The sequence below is a fragment of the Euprymna scolopes genome, chromosome 29 (genome assembly GCF_053919585.1).
Source record: "Euprymna scolopes isolate OS-2025 chromosome 29, ASM5391958v1, whole genome shotgun sequence".
Taxonomy (NCBI): domain Eukaryota; kingdom Metazoa; phylum Mollusca; class Cephalopoda; order Sepiida; family Sepiolidae; genus Euprymna; species Euprymna scolopes.
In genome coordinates this window covers 81,182,734-81,202,652 of record NC_136510.1, presented here as the reverse complement: position 1 = coordinate 81,202,652, position 19,919 = coordinate 81,182,734, and positions in this window count along the sequence as shown.

Below are 19,919 nucleotides of genomic sequence, written 5' to 3'. Positions count from 1 at the left end.
GTGGGGAGAACAATTTATACGATGTCTTGTAGTTTTAGTTTTCTTGTGTTCATGCATTGTTTCTTCTGCCATTTTGTTTTTACTTCTGCTGCAGTTTCTTTGTAGCTGGTTAGTGTTCATAGCTCATTGATTGCTAAATTTGAGGATTTTCCTTAAGATTTCCAACTGTTTTTATAATTGCTGTTCATTGTATAGTTTCAGTCTTCCCTTTGATTCCAATTTCTCCTAGCCTTTGTTTCTAGGTTTTCCCAACTTTTCTTAGTGCTCTGCCAATTACTGGTATTATACTGACTTTTTTCATGTTCTATATAACTTTCATTTCTTTGGTAAGTTCTATATATTTGCTTCTTTTTCTGTCTCTTTGATCTTTATCCTGTTGTCTGCTGGAACGGTAAAATCTATAAGTTGGCAGCCTCTTTCCCTCTTGTTTACACAGTTGAAATCATTAGATGTAAGAAAACCTTCTACTCTAATAGCTTCTTCGCCAGAACTGCAGAACTTTGGAATTCTCTTCCAGTTTCCTGCTTCCCCAACTGTACTGACATGCAGAAGTTCAAGTGTAATGTGAACAAACATCTTGCTTCTAAATTCCCTACATAGTACCCATGAAACTTAGGTCCCTGATAGTAGCCCCTACAGCAAAGTGGTAATGTACCTTGTTTGGGGTGAAAATGTAATAAAAAATGACTTCCGGTCTTCTTGCTTGGATGAGTTTATCTGCTGTTTGTACATCTATGTCCCAGAGGAATTTGTCATGTTTGTTTTCAAGTACTGTCTCTGGTTTATGTCCTTACCATTTGTATTATTATTATTATTATTATTATTATTATTATTATTATTATTATTATTGTATCATCATCATCATTGTTATTAGACTCGAGAGGTACTAAAGAGACACTACAAATTGATAAAGCAATAATGAAGGATGTGAAGAAGAAGAGAAATCTGAGCGTAGCATTGATCGATTATAGAAAGGCTTATGACATGGCTCCTCATTCATGGATACGTGAAATACTATTGATGATGAAGGTTGCTGAGAATGTGGTAGGGCTTTTGAAGACAAGTATGGCTCAATGGAAAACGGTGCTGACAGCAAACAGAGAGGAGATGGGGTAGGTTGGCATTAAACGTGGGATATTTCAAGGAGATTCATTACCGCCACTTCTATTTGTAATGATAATGATGCCACTGAGCATCCTCTTGAAGAGAGAAAAACTGGGGTATAACTTTGAATCTGGTGACAGACGCCTCAACCATCTACTGTTTATGGATGATTTGAAAATATTCGGTAGAAATGAAAAGGAAATGGAGAGACTGGTAGAACTTGTGGGGACATACTCAGAAGACATTGGGATGGAGTTTAGGATTAGTAAATGTGCGGTGCTGGTGATGAAAAGAGGAGTAAAGGTTCATTCGAATAGAATAGTGCTGCCAAATGGAGAAATCATGAAAGAAATAGAAGATACAGGATATAAGTATTTGGGAGTGTTGGAGGGTGTAGGAATCATGAACAGAGAAATGAAAGAAAAAGTCAGGAAGGAGTATTTTAGAAGAGTGAAACTAATTGCAAAGTCGAAACTGTATGGAGGAAATCTAATGAAAGCAGTTACTGCATGGGCAGTCAGTGTTTTGAGATACAGTGCGGGAATTTTAGAATGGTCTGACAAGGCGTTGCATGCCATGGATATCAAAACAAGAAAAGTTTTAGCAATCCTTGGTATATTTCACATTCGAACTAGCGTAGCAAGGCTGTATCAAAAGAGGAAAGATGGTGGGAGAGGATTGAAAAGTGTAAAAGATTGTGTTAGAACCGAGGAGATGTCGTTGAAGGAGCATGTGGTTAGAAGTGGGGAGTGGATGCTTAAGGTTGTGGCCAATGAAGTGGAGGTGTGTGAGACCAAGGCTGATTATGTGAAACGTATGGATAGAGAAAGGGCAGAGGAATTGGCTAGGAAGAAATGCATGGAAGGTTCTTCCAGGATATAGCAGAAGTGGCTGATGAAAGATCATGGCAATGGCTTAGAGCTGGGTATCTGGCTAAGAGTACTGAAGCTTTTGTTTGTGCAGCACAAGAGCAGGCATTAGGAACACGATTGTTCAAAAAAGTGGTTCTAGGAGAGGAAGTTGCTGCAGAATGCCAGATTTGTGATAAGACCTCAGAGTCAATTGCGCACATTGCAGCAGGGTGTAGTGGACTGGCCCAGAGAGAGTACCGCAAAAGACACGATCGCATGTGACTCCGGATATATTGGGAGGTGTGTAAGAGGGTTGTGGTGAAGTGTGCTGGAAAATGGTTTGAGGAGGTTCCTAATGAAGTGATACAAGTGAGGATGGCAAGGTAGAGGTATGGTAGGACAAAAGTGTCATAACGACCAAGCAATTGGAACATAATCGTCCGGATTTGGTCGTTATTGACAAGGTCTCAAAAAACTGACAGATTCTAGACTTCTCAGTACCCTGGGACAGGAATGTTAGAGAGAAGGAGAATGAGAAGTGGAGCAATTATGCTTCATTGGCCTTGGAGATAAGGCATATACACGGGGTTAAAACACAAATAATCCCGGTCGTAGTTGGTACACTAGGAGTAGTATCAAGTCGTCTGGAAGGACAATTGAAAAAACTACAAATCCCCAATGTTTTAGCGGCTTTCAAACCTCTGCAATTATAGGTACTACCAACATCCTTAGGAAACCCCTTGATCTTTGCAGCTCCTGGTTTGAAGCCGGGATTAAAGGAAATCCTCTGAAAATGAATCCCATCCTTTTCCAGGGAGACGTTCATAAGCGAAATCAGAATTATTATTATTATTATTATTATTATTATTATTATTATTATTATTATTATTATCATTATTATTGTTATTATTATTATTATTATTATTATTGTTATCCTTTTTTTCTTCATATTCTTTCGTCTATTTTTCTATATTCTCCTCCTCCTCTCCGTCTTCTTCTTCTGCTTCTTCTTCTTCTTCTTCTTCTTCTTATTATTATTATTATTATTATTATATTAGTAGTAGTACTATAATAGTAGTAATATTCTTTCTTTTTCACTTCCTCTTCTTTTCCTTCCTTTTCTTCTTCTTTATTATTATTATTATGATTATTATTATTATTATCATTATTATGATTATTATTATTATTATTATTATTATGATTATTATTATTATTATTATTATTATTATCATTATTATTATTATTATTATCATTATTATCATTATTATTATTATTATTATTATTATTATCATTATTATCATTATTATTATTATTATTATTATTATGATTATTATTATCATCATCATTATTATTATTATTATCATTATTATTATTATTATTATTATTATTATTATTATCATTATTATTATTATTATCATTATCGTTATTATTATTATTATTATTTTTATCATTTTTATTATTATTATCATTATTATCATTATTATTATTATTATTATCATTATTATTATTATTATCATTATTATCATTGTTATTATTATCATTATTATTATTATCATTATTATTATTATTATTATTATTATCATTATTATTATTATTATCATTATTATTATCATTATTATCATTATTATTATTATCATTATTATTATTATTATTATTATTATTATTATTTCTCCTAATGCTGCTACTCCATCTTCTCCCATTTTCGTCGACATTATCCTCAACGACTTCTAACTTTTCTCCGCTTTTTTGTTCGCCTTCTTCTCTGTCTCCATTTTTATCGCCAACTTTTTCCGTCAACTTCGTTAACTCAACTGATTACCGAAATGCTTGCAAATCGGCGGACACAAATTATAACAAATCTAAAATGAGAAACGAAAAAAAAAAAATTATTTACTTTTTCATTTTCTTCTGAAAATATTCAAATTTCTTTTTTTTCTTTTTTTTTTCACATAATTTTGACAAACTATATATTCGCAAATTTTCGGCAGTTAACGTGATTCGTGCGATTAATAAATTTAAACATGGCAATTTTAGCATCGAATGTGGAAATTAATTTATAGGAGTCTTGCAGTTTCACATACGTATAGATGTTTTATGATTTAGATAGAACACACAAAACAATGCATAAAAATTTAATACATATACAATATATAAAACCCAAACACATAGTACACATAGCACAGTACATAAAACGCTTATACATTGGATAAAACACATACAGTACATTAAATACATATAGTATATAAATCACATACATTGGATAAAACATATACAGTACATAAACAATATATAAAACGCATATCTACCTTCTATCTATACTCCTATAAATCGGAGTGTGTGTGTGTGTGTGTGTGTGTGTGTGTGTGTGTGTGTGTGTGTGTGTGTGTGTGTTGATATTCATATTAAAAACCTTTTGTTTTCTTTATTTAAAAAGAAAATACAACTTTGTTATACATGGATCGTGGAATTGCATTCACTAGCAAAAGATTTAGCTAATTTACATATTCTTTTAAACATTCATATTAATTAATTCCTATTAGTTTTTTTGTTTTTTTTTTCGGTTTCCTTATGGGATGATCATTTTTAGTAATATTTGCATAAAAAGTTTATAGTAAACATAAAGCTCTTTCCATATATATTTATGTATGCGTATATATTTTTGTTTAAAAGATTTTGCCTACCAAACTTCTACAGATTTTGGTCTACAAACATGAAATTTTATAAGGTATTTCAACCGGGGGAAATCAGTACAAAAGTGTGAAAATTAAAAAAGAATGAAATTTGCCAGGTGAAGGTCGAACGACGGTGTTACGAATATGCATGAATGACATAGTAGCTATTAGTTCATGTTTGAATTTTTGAATTTTTAGTCTTGCAGCAAACATGTCTTCATAGCATTAACGGGAGAAGAAAAAAAATTGTAAGTTAAGCATTTCGGTTTTGATTCTCGGGGATGGCACCCGAGTCATTTGTTTTTTAAATTTTTAAATCATTACTATATATTGGTTCCAATATAATATAATAATCAATACGAAATCTGCATTAATCAAAATATCATATTTAAGCGTATTTTACGACTAGGCAATGCCGGGCGCCCTGTATATAAAATACACACACTACACAAAACAAAACAAAAGTTGGAAAAATGATGGAATCATTCTATAGCTCCAGTAGATATCTCACTGCTGATGCAATTCTCTACCAGTATAAGAACCAGGTTCGCCCAAGTATGGAGTATTATTGCCACATCTGGGCAGTAGCTGCAAGAAAGAATTTATCCTGCCTTGACAGAGTTCAAAATTAATTTTGTAGTCTTGTAGGGGATGCCCTTTTCTCCTCCCTGCAACCTCTTTCCCATATAAGAGATATTGCGAGCCTATCTCTACTTTATCATTATTTTCATGGGAAGTGCTCGTCTGAGCTCCAATCCTATGGTCCCTCCTCGTCAAACTTTCACAAAAAAAAACACACTAGCTAAAAACACTATCAATAATTCCCCACACTTTTTATCTGTGCCTAAATCTAAATGTAGATTCCATGAACAAAGCTTCTTTCTTAGAACTGCACACCTGTGGAACTTTCTTCCGTTTGCTTGCTTTTCAGCTTACTACAATATGGTCGTCTTCAAGTCCAATGTAAACAAGTTTTTAATGAGCCGTTCCCCTTAATTAATCCAATTTACCAAATTTCCACTACTAATGATTACTACGATATTGTCCCATTGGCTACTGTACACACATTAACCCTTATCCTCGATTGGCCTCCGACCCCTGAACATGGTTCACACGCCGCTGGGTCATGAATGCCACAGTCAACAGAGCCTAAGCTCCTCTGGAGGTTTCTGTCATAGTTACCTCATCCTTAACCTTTGGTTCAAGAACCTTATCCCACAAGGCAGTGGAGATTAAGTTTTCTGGTGCAGAACACTCGCCATTCAGCAGAGCCCCATTAACGTAGCAGAACTCACGACGTGCACGTGGGGATGATTAGACTGGGAGAAGCTATATATGACGCTGGAGCATCTGTGTGCTTTTAACACACGCCCACACTAATCCTTGAGCTCTATATAAAACACATACAGTGCATACAATACTGTTATGGTGTGATTGTGAGCTATAAGTGATTAAATGAACGCATCTAAACATTATGTATAGAGAAAAGTATTAAAACACTCTCGGACAAGTCTTTCTGTAATATGTTTTTTTGTGTAAATGTACCACCGTGTTGTTTTAATTATTATCGACTTCCAAGGCCACAACACTGGCGACAAGAACTCAAACTTAATCAGATACAAAATAATTTGGACTTAACTTTTATACAATACTGACAATGAACACTCGGATTTAGATCGGATACAACACAACCATTTCTAAAACTGGAATGTTGAATTTGCAAAAATTCAAAGGAAAATAATTGATGCGATTGAATAAATTGTTAATTACAGATTTTTCTTTGTATGCTTTTATTATTTAACTAGCAGTTCAGCCCGGCTTTGCTTGGTTCCTATGTACTGTTCATAACTTTATGTGTATATATATATATTTAAAAGTTTGACTCATGTCCAGGTAACCTACATCTAAAATTTAAAGTGTTTAGACCCAAAATTGGCTGAGGAGTTTGGTAGAGTCTGCAAAGGTTAACTCTTTCAACATTGATATCTTGGCAGCCAAACCTTCGCCCAAAATCTGATTAAAATGCTTGCTGCCTGTCTGAATACCCTTTATGTAAAATTTCAAATGTTTAGACCCAAAATTGGCTGAATAGTTTGCTAGAGACCGTAAAGGTAAAATCTTTTGAACTTTTGAGGTTCTAAGTTGAGGTCTTTATATTTAAATCGCTCAACAACAGAGAAAACAAAAGACCCCCCCTCCCCAAAATTGTCTACAGATTTTTCTTCGTATGCTTTCATTGCTTAATTTGAAACATTTTTTTCTGTCATTACAAAGTTCAGAATTTATCTTCCAGAAAGAAAAACCGCGACCTTATAATATATATATATATATATATATATATATATATATATATATATATATATATTCTACTTGGGAGTTACCACTTATCAAGGCCGGAAAGCCACTTGAGCATAAGGGTTAATAAATATAAGGTGGTAGTGTAGTAATCGTTAATTGTGTAAATTAGGTAGAACTTGATTATTTATGGAGATGGCTCAAAAAGAACTTGTTTACATTGGATTTGAAGGCTACCATGTTGTATTCAACCGGGAAGCAGGCCAGTGGAACAGTGTTCCATAGACGGACAGTTCTGGGAAAGAAACTTTGTTAATGGAATCTGCGTTTAGATTTAGGCACAGTTAGAGAGTGGGTGTGAAATTGTATATAGTGGTTGTAGCTAATCAAGTATTATTTTATGAAAGTTTGGTAAAGGGGGACCATAGATTGAAGTTCAGTAAAGCACTTGCCATGAAAATAATGACAGAGCAGATACAGGCTCACAACGTCTCTTCTGTAAGAAAGAGGTTGCAGGGGAAAAAAAGGAGCATCACCTACTAGGTTTCGAAGCCGGTTTTGAACTCTATCAAGGTTGGATAGAGCATGCCAAGCAGCTCCTGCCCAGATGTGGCAGCAGTACTCCATTTTTAGACTGGCTCTAGATAGTGAATTGTATCAGCAAGGAGATACTTACTGGGGCGGTAAAGTGATCCAACCATTTTGTCAGCAATCTTGGAAACAGATTTGATGTACGTTCCATTTCAGATCAAGAGTGAAGGTCAGTCCTTGTCAAGACATGGAACTTCGCCAAGATGAGATCCATTCATTTCAATTGGGGCATGATAGGAGTCAGAGTGATTATGATGAAAGGAGAGAAGCTTGGTTTTCGATGAATTAAAATTAACCAGCCACCTTTTTCTCCATTGCACCAGATTCTCAAAATCAGATTTTCCCTACGGTTCCAAATCACAAGTTTTTTCAGTTGGTCAATTATTACTTTTCAAAAGGTATCCATTTCAATATTGTTTCATATTGTGACTAACAAGTCAGCAAAATTATGTTATTGCTGCATATTTAGTCACATACTCTTCAGATGTTTACCTTTAAAAAACTTATGAAAACAACATATTGAACAACTTACATGGTTCATATTTGGAACTTGGAGAATTATTATAATACACTATATATATGCTCTGGAACCCAACAAAAAGGTTTTCATTGAGCTTGGACTTTTTCAAAATTTACAAAATTTGTAGAAAAAAGATATCTTTCATAATAAAAAACATTGTTTATGAGAAAGATTTTTTTAATCCTTTACGATTGTTATATACATACAAACCGAGTACATTTCAAGTAAATGATAAATGTGTATATATATATATATATATATATATATATATATATATATATATATATCCCGAAATGATGATCCCCGAAAGGATGAAACACTAGCGTCTGTAGGTATTTAATAACTATTATTGTAAATAATTATGTCAACTATTTAAGAAACTCATTTTTTATCACTGAGTACTTTCAGTTGAAATAAAGTCGGTCAATTTAGCTCATATGCGCAGATCATCATATAATGATTAGATCACTCTGACAGACATTATGATTAACAATAAATGTTTAAATTTCAACAGTACTTCTCGTGGTTAATGGTAGCCAAATGGATTAGCTCCTTGTTAATGGAGTCAGAGATGGCTTCTGTTGCCGGGTTTGAATCCATCGACCGGTGTTAATCGTGACAACCTGTACTGATGATTCACAGAAGGATGAAACACTAGTGTCTGTAGGTATTTAATAATTATATATATATATATATATATATATATATATATATATATATATATATATATATATATAAATATATACTGTTGTGGTGGCAACCACTTATTTGCATATGCGAATAACATAACACTATAAAGGGCAAGCCTAGGTTGGCCTTGGTGTGTCTTACTCAAATGCCACCGGAAGTGACGCCAAAGAGCGTACATGTCCTCCCACCAAGACTCTCTGACTCGACACCGTCATTTGTACATATTGTAAATATACCTTTTCTTTAATACACTTATTATTGCGTTATCTTGTTGTTTGCGTCTTCATTGTATTTCCTTACTAATTATTGTTCAACCTTGCAACCACAACAGTTGGCGACGAGATATGAAGCGTCAAATATAACAGTTTGACGAAGAAATATTTAAAAAAAAAAAAAAAAAGTACAACGCAAGGGTTGACCATTTTTTTAAGGAATGCAAAGTGTTGACGAGCAAACGGATTTTACGCTAAAGAGAAGTTTCAACTCAAGTGAAAAAAAAAAACTCTAACGTGGCAAAAGCGACAATTTACGCCGTTTTCTGGGAATCCGACTTGCAAACGAATGTAAAAGTGAATTTTTGCTTTGTCGCTACACGACAAATCTTACTAAAGGACCAACTTGCAAACGAAAAGCGAACTTTGTTCTGTCGCAAAAACGACAGGTCAGACCCGTATTACGAAAAGCAAGGAAGTAACCTACGAAAAAAGTTCACCAGTGGATTCTAATTACTGTTCTCCATAAACAAAACAACAACTAAAGGACTTTTTAATTAATGTTTTGGTTGACATCGGTACTAAAAGGAAATACCACAGCTAAAACTAAAATTCAAGGAAAGGATTTTTTTTCTTGAAGTTGTCACTGAATAACGGATAATACAGTAAAACGTCATGGAAAAAAAGGTAATCTACATTTAAGGAGTATTTTAATTACTAAAATACTAGAGAGAAAAAAGCTCAAAGAACTAAATGTACTGCATACATTTATTCATTTGTGACTCGATTAAAAAAAAAAAAAAACCCAAACTTTTATTTTGTGGAAAGAGTTACTTATTAGTAAGTGCCTAAAAACGGAAAGTCAATTCCATTTCGTGATTCCAGATAAACCTGTTTTATTTTTATTTTTTTGCAGCGTGACTCACAAAAAGAATATATTATTGCAAGCAGTGATATTAGTATTGAAAACAGGAGCTTACAGCAATTTGCTTTTTTGTTGTAACCCAAACCGGTGTATATTGTACATGGTACAATATTTTTTTTAACTACACACTAAAAAAAAAAAAAAAAAAAAAAAACATGGAAGACTTATCAAAAATGTTCATGCAATTTTTACAAGCACAGGCTGAGCGGAATGAACGCAGACAAGCTACAGAAAACGAGCTTTTGCAAACACAAATACAGGCACAGGCTGACCGCAAGGAAAAGAAAGAGGACAGATTATTGAAATGGCAGCAGGAACAAGAAGAAAAGCAGAAAATGGCACAATTAAAGCAGAAAAAACTGCAATTGGAACAGGAAGAAAGGCATAAGAAACTACAATTGGAATATGAAGAAAGACAAGATGAACGTTTTGCTAAAACACTGGAACTACTAAAGAGTAATCGAGAAAATGTCGATAGTGTTAATTTCTCGCATACAACTATTTTTAATAGCATGGACACATTTCATTATGTGCCTGAGGAAGAGAAGAATTTTGAAGCATACTACACAAGATACAAGGATGTTTTTCAACTGGACTGTAAAAATTGGCCAAATAGTCAGAAAGTGAGCCTCTTACTCAGAAAATTGGGTACATCAGAACACAGCAAATTCGTAGATTACATATTACCTAAAAAAACTGCGGAATTAGAGTTCATGGAAGCTGTAAAATTACTAAAAGAATTATTTAATCCAAATATATCTCTTTTTCATAAAAGATGGCTGTGCATGAATCTAAGAAAAATGGACAACCAAGATTATTTGACATACGCATCAGTTGTCAATAAAAACTGCGATAATTTTAAGCTTGCAGAACTAACGGTAGAAGATTTTAAATGTCTAATCTTCGCTCAAGGGTTAGTTTCCACGAAAAATGCAGAAATACGCAGACGAGTGTTGTCTAAGCTGGAATCTGAGCAAGATTTAACCCTCCAGAAACTAGCAGAGGACTGTGAAAGGGCCATTACACTACAAAAGGATTCAGAAAATATAGAAGAATCCGGAGTGGCATATGTAAGAAAAGTTAGAAAACCATACGCACCAACCAAGAACTTTACAAAGAAAAGCAATGGAACGGGATATTCCAAAGATAATAATCATAAATATAGTACAGAATATAACAAGCCTCTTCCTAGATATAACTGTAAGTGATGTGCAGAAAAGCATTGGGAATCAGGTTGTCCTTATAAGAAGAAAAAATGCTACATTTGTAAGAAGGTGGGACACAAAAGCGATTGCTGCAGATATAAAGATACACCAGAAAGAGAGTACAGCAAACAAAATCAAATACAAAATTAGACAAAGATCGGCGAAAATACATAAAAGTGGAAATATTTAAAACATTAATAAAGTTACAACTCGACTCCGGCTCCGATGTTTCTATAATAAACCTGAATACGTGGAAAAAGTCGGGAAAACCGGCCATGATGAAAACTAGTAAAGCAGCCCGGACGGTAACTGGTGGTGGTATAAAATTTGAAGGAGCAAACCGCGCCGAAATCCGACTGTGAAATGAACCTGCTTCGTCTCAACAAGGGACGCGGTCATCCAACCAACTAATAACCCCAAGCTGATGTCTCACAAGTAGGAATTTTAAATCGAAAGGACGATGCCATCCAGCAATACTAACCAAGCGAGCAACTTATGATAGGATTTTCAGAATGTGAGAGATTGTATATAATAAATTCCACAGCCAAACAACGTCGCAGCCCACAAGAGCCATGACAGTCAAAGAACCGGAAGTCCAAGACTCGCGTTTCGCCCTCATTTGGGCTCATCAGTTAGACAAATCCGAACTCAGGATTCGAAACCCGAGCCTCTTGCATGCAAGGCAAGCACTCTACCAACTGAGCAAACGCCCTGCACACAAGAATTTCTATTAACCAACACAGATCAAGCAAACCGCGCCGAAATCCGACTGTGAAATGAACCTACTTCGTCTCAACAAGGGACGTGGTCATCCAACCAACTAATAACCCCATATATATAAACATATACATATACATATATATACATATATATATACATATATATACATATACATACATATACATACATATATATACACATATATATGCATATATATACATATATATATATATACATTTATATATATATATATATACACACACACATATAGGCATATATATATACACATATATGCATATATATATATATATTGTAGCGGGACTGGTGTATAGAAGGAAATGCGTGTTCATCTCACGTTCGGGTGTTACTAATTTGTTATGGACTGGTGGTATATATTATAAATAATATAATCGTATAAAATAGGAAAAATGAATTGAATTGAGAAGGGAAAAATGAATTGAATTGAGAAGGGAAAAATGAATTGAATTGAGAAGGGAAAAATGAATTGCTTTGAGGAAGGAACGAACAACGCATTTATTTGAATTAAACGAAATAGAATTTTTTTCATGAAGAAACAAATGAGAGAAAAGTGTACAGCACATGTTTAGTTTGGCGTGCGTCTCTCGCTGTTAACTGGTGAGAAGGAAAATCTATTGTTGTAGAGAGAGAAAAAGAGAAAGTCAATCCAGTTTAGCGTATGTCTCTTGCTGTTAGCTGATGAGAGGGAAAGTCTATTGTTGTAGAGAGAGAGAAAGAGAGAGAGAACGTCAATCCAGGCCATGTAGATAGAAAGCGTGTAAGGTGTACGTACTGTCTGTTGACTCTTGCCCTACACATATAGTAGCAGGTGATGTGAGACGCGCAGGCGCGCGCACCCCAAAAAGGACCAGTTGCTCTATTGACACCTCAGGTCGGAAGCCAAATTGAAAAGAGAGAAGCAGCTTATGTCTCTTGCTTTCATAGTTGTTTCCGGTGGTATTTTGCACATGTGTGGATTTCCTTTAAATGGGAAGTGACGTTGTCCATGTGTGCATATGTGTGTGCATATGTGTGCGTACATGTGTGTACGTTAGCGTGTGTGTGTATGCATGTGAATGTGGGTGTATATACATGAACGTGAATATATGTACGTGTGTGCGTATGTTTGTGTGCGCGTATGTGTATGACAAGAAAAATGGCTTGAGATGTGAATGCGTGTTTTTGTGCGAGACTAGAAAAGCCTCGCACAATATACATATATATACATACATATATATATACATATGTATATGCATATATATATGCATATATATATACATATGTATGCATGTATATACATATATATATGCATGTATATATATACACATATATACATATATATATGCATATATTATACATATATATATACACATATATATGATGATGGTTGCTGTATCTTTCCAGATGATCGCCGTCACACTGAGTTCTTCCAATCTTGCCGTCTCTCCTGCCGCAGATTTGCACATCCTGAAGCAAATGTGACATACAAATTGAGCAATTTCCATCGAGTTGACTTTCTCTGGATGTTGAAGGGTATTCCTATGAACAATCACATGTCTTCTCAAACCAGCAGTAGACTTGCAAACTTTACTGCATGTCAAACAGATCATTTGTTCTGTACTAATAGGTGCAAAGTTGGCCTGAACAGGAGTTTTGTGCAGCTTAAGGTGGTTGACGTAGCCAGCTTTTGACAGAAGCACTCGTTCACAAGTGTCGCACTTCCAGCTCTGTGTATCATGGTTGAGACCATCAATAAAACCTTTGCGAAGCTTTCGCTTCAGATTACTGTGGGCCTGCTTTCTTTTCTCTAGAGCGTCACAACTCTCACGTACAAGCTTTCTCCACTTCGGCCTTTGCAGAGTAAGTTCTTCCCATGTGTCGATGTCGATTTGTAAGACTTTCAAATTATTCTTTGTAAAGTCCCTGAACCTCTTCCTAGGCTTGTGTTGAGGGCGCTTGCCATTTTCTAACTCCCCGTAAAAAATTTGTTTTGGCAGCCTACAATCTTTCATTCGAACCAAGTGACCCACCCAACGCATGTGAGATCTGATTACAAAGTTCTCAACACTAGAGCAACATGCTCTCATGAGGACTTCAGTATCGGGTACTTATGCTTGCCACTTGATGTTTAAGATGCGTCTCAAGCATTTTAGGTGAAATCGTTCAAGCCATTTAATGTGCCTTTGATGCAATGTCCAGGTCTCCGATGAATACAACAATGTGGTCAGCACACAAGTCTTGTAAACGCAGATCTTAGTCCAGTCTGTGATGCCACGATCAGACCACACTCTCTTTTCCAACCTTCCAAAAGCAACAGATGCCTTCTGAATTCGCCTGTGGATTTCAGTGTCAAGACAGCCATCCCTCGACAGAGAACTACCAAGGTACACAAATGAATCAACTACACCCAGTCTAGCACCACAGACCATGATGTTTAGCTCCACGTATGATTGGCCCGGTGCAGGAGTGAACATCACCTTTGTTTTAGAGAGACTAATCCTCAGACCAAAGGCAGTGCAGGAGTCAGCAAAGCTATTCATTATATGCTGCATATCAGTCTCAGTGTGCGACAAAAACAGCATCGTCTGCATACAGTAACTCCTTGACCAAGACATGATGTAGCTTGGTTCTGGCATTAAATCTTCTAAGATTAAAAATGCGACCTGTGGTTCGAAACTTTAACATGACACCCCTATCGCAATCACGAAATGCATGAGCAAGCAGAGCAGCAAAATATATCTGTGCAGTTCCTTGAATATTCTAACAAAGGTTGGAGGACACCCTACTTTCTCCAAGATTAGCCACAGAGCATCCCTGTTAACCGTGTCAAATGCTTTGGTTAAATCAACAAACACTTGATACAGTGGCATCTGTTGTTCAATGCATTTTTCCTGGACTTGCCGGGCTGAAAAAATCATATCCATAGTTCCTCTGTCAGACCTAAAGCCACTTTGTGATTCCGGAATAGCATTAGGACAAATATCCTCCAGTAATCTGTTTAATAGAAGTCATGCGAGAACTTTTCCAACAGCTTTCAAAAGCATAATCCCACGGTAGTGGTCACAAACATTCTTCTGTCCCTTTCCCTTAAACAGGGTCACCAAGACACCATCAATCCAATCCTGTGGAACAGGAGCACCTTGCCAGATTTCCTCAACAAAACCAAGGATAGCATTAGCAATATTCGCACCTCCAATCTTAAGAAGTTCCACCGGAACACCATCCAAACCAGGTGCCTTTCCACTGCTGATTTGTGCGATAGCCAACTGCACCTCAACCAGATTAGGCAAACGATCCACTCTGAATATGGTATCACATTGTGGCAGGCTATCAATTGCATCAGCATCCACTGCTGAGGGATTGTGAAACACATCAGTAAAGTGCTCCTGCCATCTCTTCAAGATATTCTCTGGATCCTTAATGACCACAGAACCATCTTTCGACATCAGGGGTGATATTGAAGAGGTAGCAGGACCAAACACTTGGCGCAGGAGTCCATAAAATTCCTTCGCATTTTTTGTGTCAAATGCCCTTTGGATCTGCTCCGTTATATCCATCCACCATTGGTTTTTCATTTTTCTTAGCTCACGTGGCAATGTGGCTTTGACCTCTTTGTATTGTCGCAATTTAGTTGTATGATCAGAATGATTTCCACGAAGTAAAGATTCATAAATTGTCTGTTTATTCATCAGCAACTGATTAATTTCAAGATTGTTGTCGTTAAACCAGTCCTTGTTCTTATCCCTCTTGAAGCCAAGAATTTCAGCACCAGCAGAATAAACTTGAGTCTTAAAATTCACTAATGTGCCATCAAATGCAAGATTATTGAGCTTTTCCGCCATATTCTTTTGAACTTCAGGCAGCTTTAACTTCGCAACATCAATACGGCTAGGCACCTTAACACCACTGTGACGAACCTTCTTATGGATTCGTAAATTAAACTTTCCTCTCACCAACTTGTGATCAGTGTCACATTCAGCACTGTGCATGACACCAACAGTATATGCATCTCGAAGGTCACATTTCCGAGTTATGATGAAGTCAATTAGGTGACCATGCTTTGAACGTGGGTTTATCCAAGTAGCTTTGTGCTTCAGTTTACGTCGAAAAAAAGTGTCACAAATAGCGAGGTTAAATTCTGAACACAGCTCTAGTAGCTTAAGGCCGTTAGCATTCATGGTAACGATACCATAGCGGCCAAGAGGACTCCAGGTCCCATAGTCTTTCCCAACACGGGCATTGAAATCACCAAGAATAACAAGTTTTTCATTTATTGGTGTAGATGTAACAACAGAGCGTAGAGACTCATAGAAACACAAGATGTCATCTTCATTCGCTTGAAGGGTTGGTGCATAGACCGAAAGAATAGTGATGAATCTGCCATGTGAAAGAGGAACACGAAGTTTCATGATGCGATCACAGATACTGGAAGGAAATTCCATAGTATCCACTAAGGATGTTTTAATCGCAAAACCGACTCCACCATCTCTACGGATACCCTCCGGTTTACCAATCCAGAAGACGGTGTAGCCTGATGATAGCTCTGTCATCCGATCTTCTCCCTAGAGACGGGTCTCCAACAGAGCAGCAATATCTATATCAATTCTTCATAGCTCTGCAGTTACAAGCGCCGTCCTGCACTCTGGACGGTTGGATGATGCTTTATCAAGAAGAGTGCGTACATTCCAACAGCATAAATTGAATTTTGTTCCTTTTTGGAGATACATTTTTGTTTTCTTCCTGCTTACATGAACCACCGTTAGCCGCAGGAAACTAACCAGTGATAGTATGACAGACAATTTTTAGTGCACCTTTTCTAGCACTTTCCCAAGACATTGGGTGAGCAGTGCTCTCCCTGAATAGGGCTGCTCAGTCACAGAACCCCCACCGGAGTTGGCCTCTGTCATGTGAAGGCACAATAACGATGTTAAGATAGGGTACCTGTCGCCCCTGTGTAGATTTGTAACTGTGTACCTCCAACTGGTCAAGTCTGTACACGTTGCCACTCCTCCATCGCCATAGGACTTGTAATAGAAATAAACGACAGATGAGGATAAGATAGTAAAAGATAACAGATAGATAGATCTCAAGTAACATCTGTACATCGTTGTATTAAAGTGACAAGCGCTTGTACGACACGAGTACCACTCTCTAAGTCTCAGCAACAATAACCCAGTGACAAGGCATTGCAAGATGACTGGTAATTGCTTTGACCACAGATTTCTTGTAGGAGTTGTCCTCTCCTAGAAGGATTGCCTCCCCCACATTCATGTGTATATACACACAGGCTAACGTACACATATGTACTCATACACGCGCACACAAGGACAATGTCACTTCCCCTTTCAAAGGAAATACACACATGCGCAAAAGACCAGCGGAAACACCTATAAAAGCAAGAGCAATAAGCGGCTTCTTCCTTTTCAGACCAGCCTCCTAGCCTTTTCGGCATGCGCGCGCACGCGCGTGCCTCACACCACTTGCTACTATGTGGGAGAAAAAGCTAACAGACCGTACGTACACTTTATATGCTTCTATCTCCATAACCTGGATTGACTTTCTCACTTTATCTCCCCTTCGTTTTGGTCCACCAACACAGACATGTGCACGACTCTCTACTGAGCTTAACCCTCTCTTTCTACAGGCCGGCTTGCCACTTCGCGTTTCTCTATTGCATTCCCCTTTTCTTCCACGCGCGTAGTCGTCAACGGCGGAATGAACACGTGTACACCGAAGACTTTCATTTCTCAACAGAAAATAAACAACATGTTTATTTTATTCCAGCATTTGAGTTCTTTGTTTCCTTCATTCAATTCGTTTGATTATTTTTTCTTGTAGCGAGTTAGGGTATATATACCCTAGTCTTCTACAGCTGTTACCTCATTTCGCAGTTTGGCTGGTGCCTGGTTTTCTGACCACTTCCACACAGCTGTCCAAGCCTTCTGTTGCTGATTCGACAATAAAGTCTGACTGATCAATCTTAAAAGCGGCATACACTGGAACCTTCTTATAAAACTGTACCGCCCCCCCACCGTCTGCGTTGAGAGGCAATGATAACTCCGACCAAAGGAAAACAAAAGAAAACTCGAGTCATAAAAATAACAGATGAACCAAACAAAAAAATCTCTTTTATCACCAAACTGGTAAATATAGATTTTTCTGAATTATATTTGACCAAAAAGCATTTATGTTTAAAGATATATAAACATTGACTTCTATTTAAAGGGAAATAACTAGAAAACAGAGTTACTTCCCTTATAATCAGCTTATTAGACATTACTTTTTCTTTACTATTTTTTGATTTTCTTTCACCTTTTCTTTGTTAATAAAATTTCTTTTTCTTTTCAAATTATCCTTTTTTTACTCTTTTATTTTTCATTGATATGTTTGCAGTGTTCCATTACCCGTAGACTAGGAACAAATCCGTAACAATTGCTTACAAAGTTTCTTTTTTTTTTTTTTACATAGGCGTCACCACTTATCAAGGCCGAGAGGCCACTCAAGGATAAGGGTTAAAGAGTGTACAGTAGTCAAAAGGACAATATAGCAATCGATAGTAATGGAAGTTTGATAAATTTGTTAACTTAAGTGTAATGGTTCATCAGAAACTTGTTCACGTTGAACTTGAAGACAACCATATTACAGACAGCAGGAAAGCACGAAAACGGAAGACAATTCCACAGGCGTGCAGTTCTAAGAAAAAAGCTTTGATCATGGAATCTACATTTAGGTTTAGGCAGAGATAAAGACGGGGGGAATTATTGATAGTGTTTTCTGCTAGACGAGTGTTTCTTGTGAAAGTTTGGCGAGGGGGGAGCATAGATTGAAGCTCAGTCCAACACGTTCAATGAAAATAACGTTAAAGCAGAGACAAACTCGCAACATCTCTTCTGTGAGAAAGAAAGGTTGCAGCAAAGAGAAAAGGACATCTCCCACGAGACCACAAAGTCTATTTTGAACCCTATCAAGGCAGGACAAGTCCTTTCTAGCAGCTCCTGTCCAGATGTGGCAACAGTATTCCATCCTTGGACGTACCTGGCTCTTATATAGATAGAGAATTGCATCAGAAGTGAAATATTTACTAGATCGATAGAAGGATCCGACCATTTTTCCAGCGGCCTTGGCAACAGATTTGATGTACGTATTCCATTTAAGATCAGGAGTAAAGGTCAAGCCCAGAAGCTTGTCAAAACTTGAGGCCTCCCCAAGACGAGAGCCATTCATTTTAATTGATGCCAGATGGGGATCAGAACGTTGATGATGTAAAGAGAGAAGTTTGGTTTTAGATGCATTAAAAGTAACCAGCCACTCCTTTCCTCATTGTACAACATGATCAAGATCAGAGGAGAGAGAATTGGAGAGAACTTGGTCGTTTACTGTCTTAGATATGCTACTATAGATGGTAGTGTCGTCAGCAAAAATGTCTACAAATGATGTAAGGATGTGATTTGGAAGATCATTAATGTAGATCAGGAAAAGAGTTTGGCCCAGGATGGACCCCTGAGGAACTCCAGCATTAATACTGTGAGCTTCTGATTTTTGCCCATCAACTACTATTCTTATGAACCTATCAGAGAAGACATTTCCAGCTATACCATAGCTGGAGATCTTGTAAAGTAAACCTTTATGCCATACCCTATCAAAGGCCTTAGATATGTCAAGAGCAATTGCCCTAGAAAGGTTGCCTCCGTCGAGAGATTTGCTAATCCTATGAGATATAACTGTAAGCACATCTGCTGTAGATCTAGCAGAACGGAAACCATATTGTGTGTCACTAAGAAGGTTATTTTTGTTGAGATGGTTGATTACTTCTCTATTTAACACAGATTCCAGCAACTTACTCATGATGCACAGAAGACTTATTGGCCTGTACTGAGAGGGGGATGAGCGATCACCTACAAGGAATTACAAACCTTACATCGCTACAACACATATTCATATAAAATCACCTCTAAATCAGCAAAGAAAATGAAGAAAGAAAGATGTCTAAAACTAGAAAGTTAAGAAAAAAAAGAAAGGAAAACGTATATATTGGTGTAGAAATGAGAAAATGAAAAAACTAGAAAGAAAATGTCTCATTATGGAAATAGAGTGAAGAATTGCTGTTGTGACCTTG